Source organism: Larimichthys crocea, chromosome XVII (genome assembly GCF_000972845.2).
Source record: "Larimichthys crocea isolate SSNF chromosome XVII, L_crocea_2.0, whole genome shotgun sequence".
Classification (NCBI taxonomy): Eukaryota; Metazoa; Chordata; class Actinopteri; family Sciaenidae; genus Larimichthys; species Larimichthys crocea.
In genome coordinates this window covers 11,958,626-11,966,886 of record NC_040027.1, presented here as the reverse complement: position 1 = coordinate 11,966,886, position 8,261 = coordinate 11,958,626, and the positions used below count along the sequence as shown (strand labels likewise).

The following is an 8,261-nucleotide window of genomic DNA, read 5'->3' as shown; positions in this document are numbered from 1 at the left end:
GTTTAACGTATTTCATACAGTTTATTCTTTTTTATCTGACTCCAGATGTGAAATGAAGGAAGAACTGGTTTTTAGATTCGATTTGGTTACATTACCATTAAGAAAAAACTGATAATTGTGACAATAAAAATAAAATTGGTACAGAACATTTGTATGTAACTTAACTGCTAATAATGTTTTCATTTTTTAAATGTTAATATTGGCCCCCTGGACATCTTCACATTGTCAAATTTAGCCCTCTTTAACCCTGGAACACTAACGTCGGGTGATTTGCACCCACACAGTTCTTGTCGTGTGATTTTCATTGTGTTGCTGCTGTCTGTGTTGCATTGGTCCTTGGGTAGCTTCAGGCTGCTCACGGATGTCATTAATGGTATGTTTGTTTCCCTTCTCCCACCTATGGTTTTTTCAAGAGGCATGCGTTCAGGTGATTTTCACCTGACGTTAGTGATAGAGAGTGCCATGTTTTGTCTCTCTCTCCCACAGTTGCAGAAAAACTGTGCGGGAACGAGGGGAAACCCAGAAAAGAGGATGGGAGGAGGAAAGAAGGGAAACAGAAAGAAAGAAAGGGGGGGGAAAAAAGAAAAAGAAAAGGACGGGGAGAGGAGGGGAAAAGAAGGGGGAGCGGACAGGAAAGGGACGCGGCGAGACGCTCGAGGGGATCCCCGGCAGGGGGTTTGAGGGGCACGAAAAAAGAAGGAAGTAATAAGAAAATAAGAAGATTGGAGGCAGAGCAGTTATGCACCGGAAAGAGAAGTAAAGGAAACAGCAAAGTACAGAAACAACAAAAGAACCAAAAGTAAAACAAAAACAAGAATAACATAAAAACAGGAAAATACTAATGCATACTAATATACTAATACTAATGAATACTAGATACAATATATTAGTAAAAGTGCTACCTGGGGCATGAGACAAGACTTAAGCACGGGGGGGCAAGATGATGCAGCACCAAAAAATCAGATTATCTTTATAGGCAATTGTGTTGGTAGATACATAAAAAAATAAAACAGTCTATTCAGGATAAAAATGTTATTGTTGATTATAGATAGATGACAGATCGGTATTGAAATAACATGTGATCCTGAAGATTTACTGATAGAAACCTATATAAAAAAAGTAATTTTTTTAATAATTTTGAATAAATAAGAAATATTTGAGATGATGGAGGTGATGATGTGCAGTGTAACCAGTTGTGGAAACAGTGATAGGTATTTAGACTTTTTCTCCATCCACCTTCATCACAATAACTTTAATATTGCATGCAGCTAAGGCCTCAACCGGTCTGAACTGTCTGTAGTATCAGGACATGTACCACACGTCCTTAAGGTAGCTGTAATTAAACCTCACTCTAGACCCAGAGCTCTAGCCAACCACAGAACCGGTATCAACCTTCCCTTTCTGTCTAAGATACTTGAGAGAGCTGTAGCTAATCAGCTGTGTGACTTTTCCCAATAACAATAGTTCGTTTGAGGATTTTTCAGCTGGATTTAGAGTGGGCACTTTTTCCTCCTCGAACCGAGGGTCTAAGGACAGAGGGGTGTCACTCCCTGTACAGATTGTAAAGCCCTCCGAGGCAAATGTACTTTGTGACTTTGGGCTATTTACAAATAAAAAATGATTTATTTGATTTGATTTGAAACCAATCAGGTGTGAACAAATATAAAACAATCTGGAGTCAGATAACACAGAATAAACTGTATGAAATAATTAAACTTAAAAAATCAGGTTCAAATGTTTTGTTATTTGTTTTTCCGCCGTACAAGTATCTGACAATGCCAGCAGGCCATAATAATATATATATAAAACGAAGCCTCTGTCCCCCCCGTGCTGGACTTGGACGCCCTGTCCTACATACTCCTCACTTCAACAACAATGCTTTAATGGTTCCCGTTATTAGTCTTTGTATTTAAAACCTCATCATTTGTGTTTCATGCTCTGATTCTCCTCCAGGTACCACGTGGCGCTTCTTTTCCTCCTCTCCTGTCACCTTTCTGGGCACATCCTCCCTCCTCCTCGCGCATGAGCACACCCGTGCCTCATGTTGATGTGAGCGCTCGCCGCCCTGTCCATCCTCGTCCGCTACGCCCTCCCTCCCCGAAGCTCCCCTCTAACCACCCCCGTGAGGCTCCCGAACCTATAAGCGATGTGTGATAACGGAGACCCCGAGGATAAACCCCCTCGCCTCCCAGTCAGGATGACAGCACCATCTTTAGTACGGCTCTGGCAAAGACTCGATCTCAGCCACCAAAACGCTCGAACGTTGCCGTCTGTGCCCGAGGAGAGGAACCTCGCAAAGATCATCTCATCTTCTCCGGGCTGAAAAAGGTGACACGATGATGACTTTTTTTCAGTAAGCGAACACTTTTTGTGTCGTCATGTGTATTTCAACGATGTTTTGGTTTCTTTCTCAGCGGCAGAAAGAAGAAGACGAGACAAAGAACGACCAGAGATTCGCCGCCTTCAGATTTGAACACACATACACGTCGGGTTTGATGCTGTCACGGGAGAGTTCACTGTGAGTTTTCATTCCCACGTTTTGTTTTCTTGATGAACTTCACCGAAAACCACCCTACATCACATCTGCAGTCTGCACACGTTTGACACCCTTTCATTGTTTTTGTCTTGCACAGGGTATGCCAGAGCAATGGGCCCGACTACTCCAGACCTCAAACATCACAACAAGTCAGAGCAGAAGAAAAACCCGCAGGCTGTGCGACGTTCTCAGTTCTAAGTTCTACGACTCCACTGGCAACGGCCGTCAAAGTACCTCAGCGTCTCATCTTCTGGTGAGAGGTTAAACTGTGACCTTTTTATTGTAAATTAATTATTGCTAAAATTATGCTTTGTCTTCAAGTCGATAACTTTTTTTTCTCTTTCATGAAAGGATTTTATCTCATGTAAAACATTGATTGACCGGGCTCGACCTCCCTTTTTGCTTTTTTTTTTTCCAATCACAGAAAAAGACGCTTTCACCCCGGGGCCTCAGTCGTAATGTTTAAAAAACACACACGCCTTTTATTTGTTTGGTCTTTATGAAAGTTAACAACTTTTTCTTCTTCCACCTTTTTAAATCAGCCCGCAAAAAAGGCACTGACCCCTCTTCTCCGAATATCAAAGACATCGACGATGACGACGACGACGAAGCTCCTCCTCCCGTCGTGGCCCCGAGACCAGAGCAACGAAGAGCGTAAGTCGAGTACACACACTTTGTGTACTCGAGGTTTATTTCTGTATTCATTTATTTGTCTTTGTGATTGTTTTGCCGTGTCGTGCAGGTGTACACTCGCTCCGTCATCGACCCCATCCCCGCTCCGAGCACATGCGTAGACGGAGACGTCGCCTCAAGCGGCAGAGCGACAGAAGGGGAAGAAGGGCAAGATGTCTGACGAGGAGAATCATGGACAAACTGAGTAAATTATGAATTAATCTTTAATCTCACATGTTTAATCCAAATAACAGCTCCAAACTCACCGTTTTATGTGATCTACTGGCTTAAGGAACCATAGTGAGCATCGGAGATCCCAGAAGAAGTACACCAGATATGAAAGATTGGTCAGGGGTGAGTGCAGAAGTTTTTATGGTTTTGGACTTGCATTTATTAAAGAACATGCCCTTTAGTGGCAACTTCTTCCTCAAATTCTGCTTTCTATTGTTTGACAACTTTCAATCACACATCTGCTGCCTTCCTGATTCCTAGACAGGTTTTTTTCACCAGGTGTTAGTACTCAGACTCTGTGTTTTACTTGTGATTGTTGTATATTAATAGTTTGGTTATAGATGAACTTCTGAGGTTTGTGTTTGAGACCAGTGAGCTCCTGACTGTCCTACGAGCCACATCTTAGTCGTACTGTGTCCTCAAACAAAGCGTCCGTCACACCTCTGTTACATCGATCACAGCTTTTTGTGTTGAACTTGTGATGCCTTTTCGTTTGTGTGTGAAACTTCTGCAGACAAATTCGAGGAGACTTTGTTTAAAAAATGTAATTTCTCTTCTCCTTCTTGTCGCAGGGCGTCAGGAACAGTATTCACAGCCATCGATGTTGCCACAGGACAAGAGGTAAGAGCACGAACAGCAGAGTAAAATAGACACCGAGGGTTAAAAGTTTTTAACAATAAACTGTATTCATAGAGCTCCTTTTCTACAGAAATGCAGCTTTAAAGTGAACTGTAGCTTCATACATATGTCACTAAACACACATGTTCAAACTGAAGCAGAAGTGTCTGTTTAAAGTTATCTAACAATAGCACATGAGTCATCACGGCCCGGTAAGATTGTATAAGTAAAAGTACTTCACTTTTTACTTTGTGAGAGAAGAACGTGTTTGTTCCTGTTCGTCTCTAAATACATTAAGGAAACAGCTAACACTGCAACGTAACAGTCATAGTAAACACTGAGGGGAAGAAAACTTTATATGACATGACACTATTACATTTTGTCGGGTAACTCTGAATCTTTGCCTTTTACAGGTCGCCATCAAACAGATCAACCTACAAAAGCAGCCGAAGAAGGAGCTGATCATCAACGAGATCTAGTGATGAAGGAGCTAAAGAACCCCAACATAGTCAACTTTTAGACAGGTGAGACGACTGCTGCACACACAAGCATCTCGTGATAATTATAACATCATGGGTGTGTGACATTGTGTATTTGTGTCTGTCTGTCAGTTTCCTGATGGGGGAGAGCTGTTTGTGGTGATGGAGTACTGGCCGGTGGCTCATTGACGGACGTGGTTACAGAGACCTGTATGGATGAAGCCCAGATAGCTGCTGTCTGCCGAGGTACGCTGCGCTCTGCACAGACGGGGTCCACATTTAATAAATAAATCATAATTATGTAAAGTTGGAGCTCACAACTTTTCCCTGTTGTCTCTGCAGTGTTTCAAGCGTTGGATTTCCTGCACGCAACCAGGTCATCCACAGAGACATCAAAAGTGACAACGTGTTACTGGGGATGGACGGCTCTGTCAAACTGAGTAAGTCCGGTAACCATGTGATCAGGAGCAGCCTGTTCCACACCCGTCACCGTAACCCTGTATCCTCTTCCTCTCCTGTCTCCTCACAGCCGATTTCGGCTTCTGTGCCCAGATCACTCACTCGGAGCAGAGCAAACGCAGCACCATGGTCGGCACGCCTTACGGGATGGCTCCCGAGGTGGTGACCAGAAAGGCTTACGGGCCTAAAGTAGACATTTGGTCACTGGGTATTATGGCCATCGAGATGGTCGAAGGAGAACCTCCCTACTGAACGAAAACCCACTACGAGTGAGTGTTTCTTTTTTTCATGTTTATATGTGAGCAAACCTTAATGCACATAATAGATAACATAGATTTTATATGAAAAATCTCAAATGATTAGTGATTAATAGGATTTGCTTGTCAGACTTGTCAGCATAGTTTGCTGAACAACTGCAGCCTTCAATTGGTTGTGAGTCAACACAAAACAGGACGAATGCTCACGAGTGAATCCCGTCCTCCACACGCACGAACAACAGCCACTGATCAGCTGACTTGTTGCTGACTGAATTGGTCAACATACAAACATGTCGTCCGGTTTGTCTGCTTCGTCTGTTGTCCTCTTAATTGCGTGCAAACACCATCAGCTCATGAGTTTACCCCTACCCAGAACTTGACCTATAATACAGATTAGCTTATTGTCACTGTAAACAGCGGCCAGGGTGTGTGAACACTGGATGTAATAAGTTTATAGAGATACGTGCATATGTTTGTAGACCAGTTATCTGATCTGTTATTAAGCGCTTTAGAAAAGTGACTGCACTATACAAAGTTGGACTCTAATTAATAGTTGTATCCTGGAACTTTGATGACATTCTCTGTGTACCTTTTTTGTCCGTCTTCTCTTCCTCTCCGCAGGCATTATACCTGATCGCCACAAACGGCACGCCCGAGCCAGAACCCGGAGAAGTTGCCCCCGGTCTTCAGAGATTTCCTCAACCGTTGCTTGGAAATGGATGTAGAGAAACGAGGCGGAGGCAAAGAGCTGCTGCAGGTTGAAACATGCTTCCTGTTAGAGATTTATGTGTTTTTTTTTTATAATTTCTGATCTCGATCCGCTCCTGCCTCCATCTCTTTCTCAGCTAGCCTAGCCTGCCTCCTCTACTCACACGTCCTCTCCATCCTAGCCTCATCACCTGCAGCCAGGAGGCCATGAAGGGCAATCGTTAGCTGACGGAATAAAAAAGAAAAAAGAAGAAAGGAGCTCCCTGCCTTCACTGCTGTGCACAGATAGCAACCACAGATGTTTTCGTGCCAGACAATAGGCTGAGAGTGACTCGCCACTCTGATGCACCAGCCTTATAAGCCCGACAAACCTCACTGTGAAGAAGACCAAAAAAAACAACAAAAAAAAAAAAAAAACTAGAGCACAACCCACCGCGTCCACATGAATCTATTCTCACTCAGACGTCAGAAGACAAGTCAAACTAAAGTGCTTAGTTTCGAGTCAGGCGTTAGTTTTTTGTACAACAAATCTCCTGGTGACACGTTCGGGGCTGGGCTTGTATTTAACTTGGAATGAAGAAGATGCCTAGTTCTATTTAGTTTTTTAATCAACTGCCTTAAACAAATGCAAAATGTTCTAATGTATTGTTGATTGTGTCGATGTTTCTCTTCCCTGATTTTTACTACCTTTGTAATTGACCTTTTCAAGCTTTGTCAGTGTCTTAGTATTTTGATACTTGAATTTCATACGTGTCCCCCCCTTTTCTTGTTATATAGTTGGTCTCATTCAGTGACACTCTTGCTATTTCCACATTGACTCGTGTTTCATGGACATTTTTTTTCTCTTACCGGTTTTTTATAGGAAACATTTCAGTACATTTGTCATCATGAATCTATGTGCCACACCTGACAGACCTACTGTATCACTTCTCCCCCTGTATCATTAGTCTCCTGATATCAGAGGTGCACCTTACAGGCAAATTAAAATGTTAGATTGACAGGTTTATACTTTTTTCTTCTTTATTGTTGATTAAAAATGAGTATTGTATGTCCAACTCTGTCCTTTGTGTTCTTCTGGACTAAAACAAAATGCGCTTTTTTCCCCTCATGTGTATATTGTGTACTAAAATTAGTTGAAAAAAAAACAAGTGGCAATACTCATGGTTAGCTGTTGAAGCATGGTAAAGACAATTTGTTGACTGTTTCTTTTCTCCACTGAACAACTAACAACCTTGTCTGCGCACTCAAATAAATGCAACTGTTTGTGCTTTTTGTGATTTGGGGTGTGAGTGATTGGTGGTGCAGTAACACACAGAGGTAAACAAACATAAGACTAGACTAATACAAGCAATATAACATAAATAACACTTCCTATGCTGTTTATTTGAAGTTGCCTTTGTGGCTTTTAGAGCGGGATTTTAGAGTGTAGATACAACAAACAGGCTTTATTTTGAAGTATTAAGGAAACTTATTTAGACCAAAACAGTGATTATGACCCCTACCATCCTCAGATGTCAGATGATTTGTCCTTGTTCATGTAATAATCATTTTGCGGGGCCAGTCACAGCCCACATCTGATTTCATGTGGCCCGAAGCTCTTTTTTTAATATTAATGGCTTGCTAAAGCAAAAGTGACACGTTTTAAACTTAAATGTTAACAGACTTTGCATTATCATAATAAGTCATGTTTAGAATGAACACGAGGTTCAGATTTTTAAGTTTAACGTATTTCATCAGTTATATCTTTGTTATCTGACTCCAGATGTGAAGAAGGAAGAACTGGTTTTTAGATTCGATTTGGTTACATTACCATTAAAAAAAAAACTGATAATTGTGACAATGAAAATAAAATTACTACAGAACATTCGTATGTAACTTAACTGCTAATAATGTTTTCATTTTTAAATGTTAGTATTGGCCCCCCGGACATCTTCAGGTTGTAAAATCTGTCCCTCTTTAAAGAAGTTTGGACACCCCCTGGTTTAACAGGATGCTTATAGACCTATCTAATGTTGTTGTTGCTGCTAATGTCATACCGTGTATCACATCAGGGGTCAGAAGGACAAAGAAAATCAAAAGTCTTTTTTATTTCAACTACTTTTTTTAATGTTTTTGTCAAGTCAACTTTATTTCAAAGCTGCTACATGTACAGGACATACAGAGAATTGAAATTGTGTTCCCTCTTATCGGTGCAAACAGCATAAACATGAAATATAAATAAAAATAAAAATAAAAGTAAAAATATAGGATATAAAAATATATACAAGCCAAAAGACATCCGAGAATAGAAAATACAAGTCT

The 8,261-nt window shown here is 41.3% G+C and overlaps 1 pseudogene; it reads left to right on the top strand.

Moving 5' to 3' along the window:
• Nucleotides 1–2,966: 2,966 nt before the first annotated feature.
• LOC113747988 (serine/threonine-protein kinase PAK 2-like) lies at nucleotides 2,967–6,106 on the top strand (annotated as a pseudogene).
• Nucleotides 6,107–8,261: the final 2,155 nt, after the last annotated feature.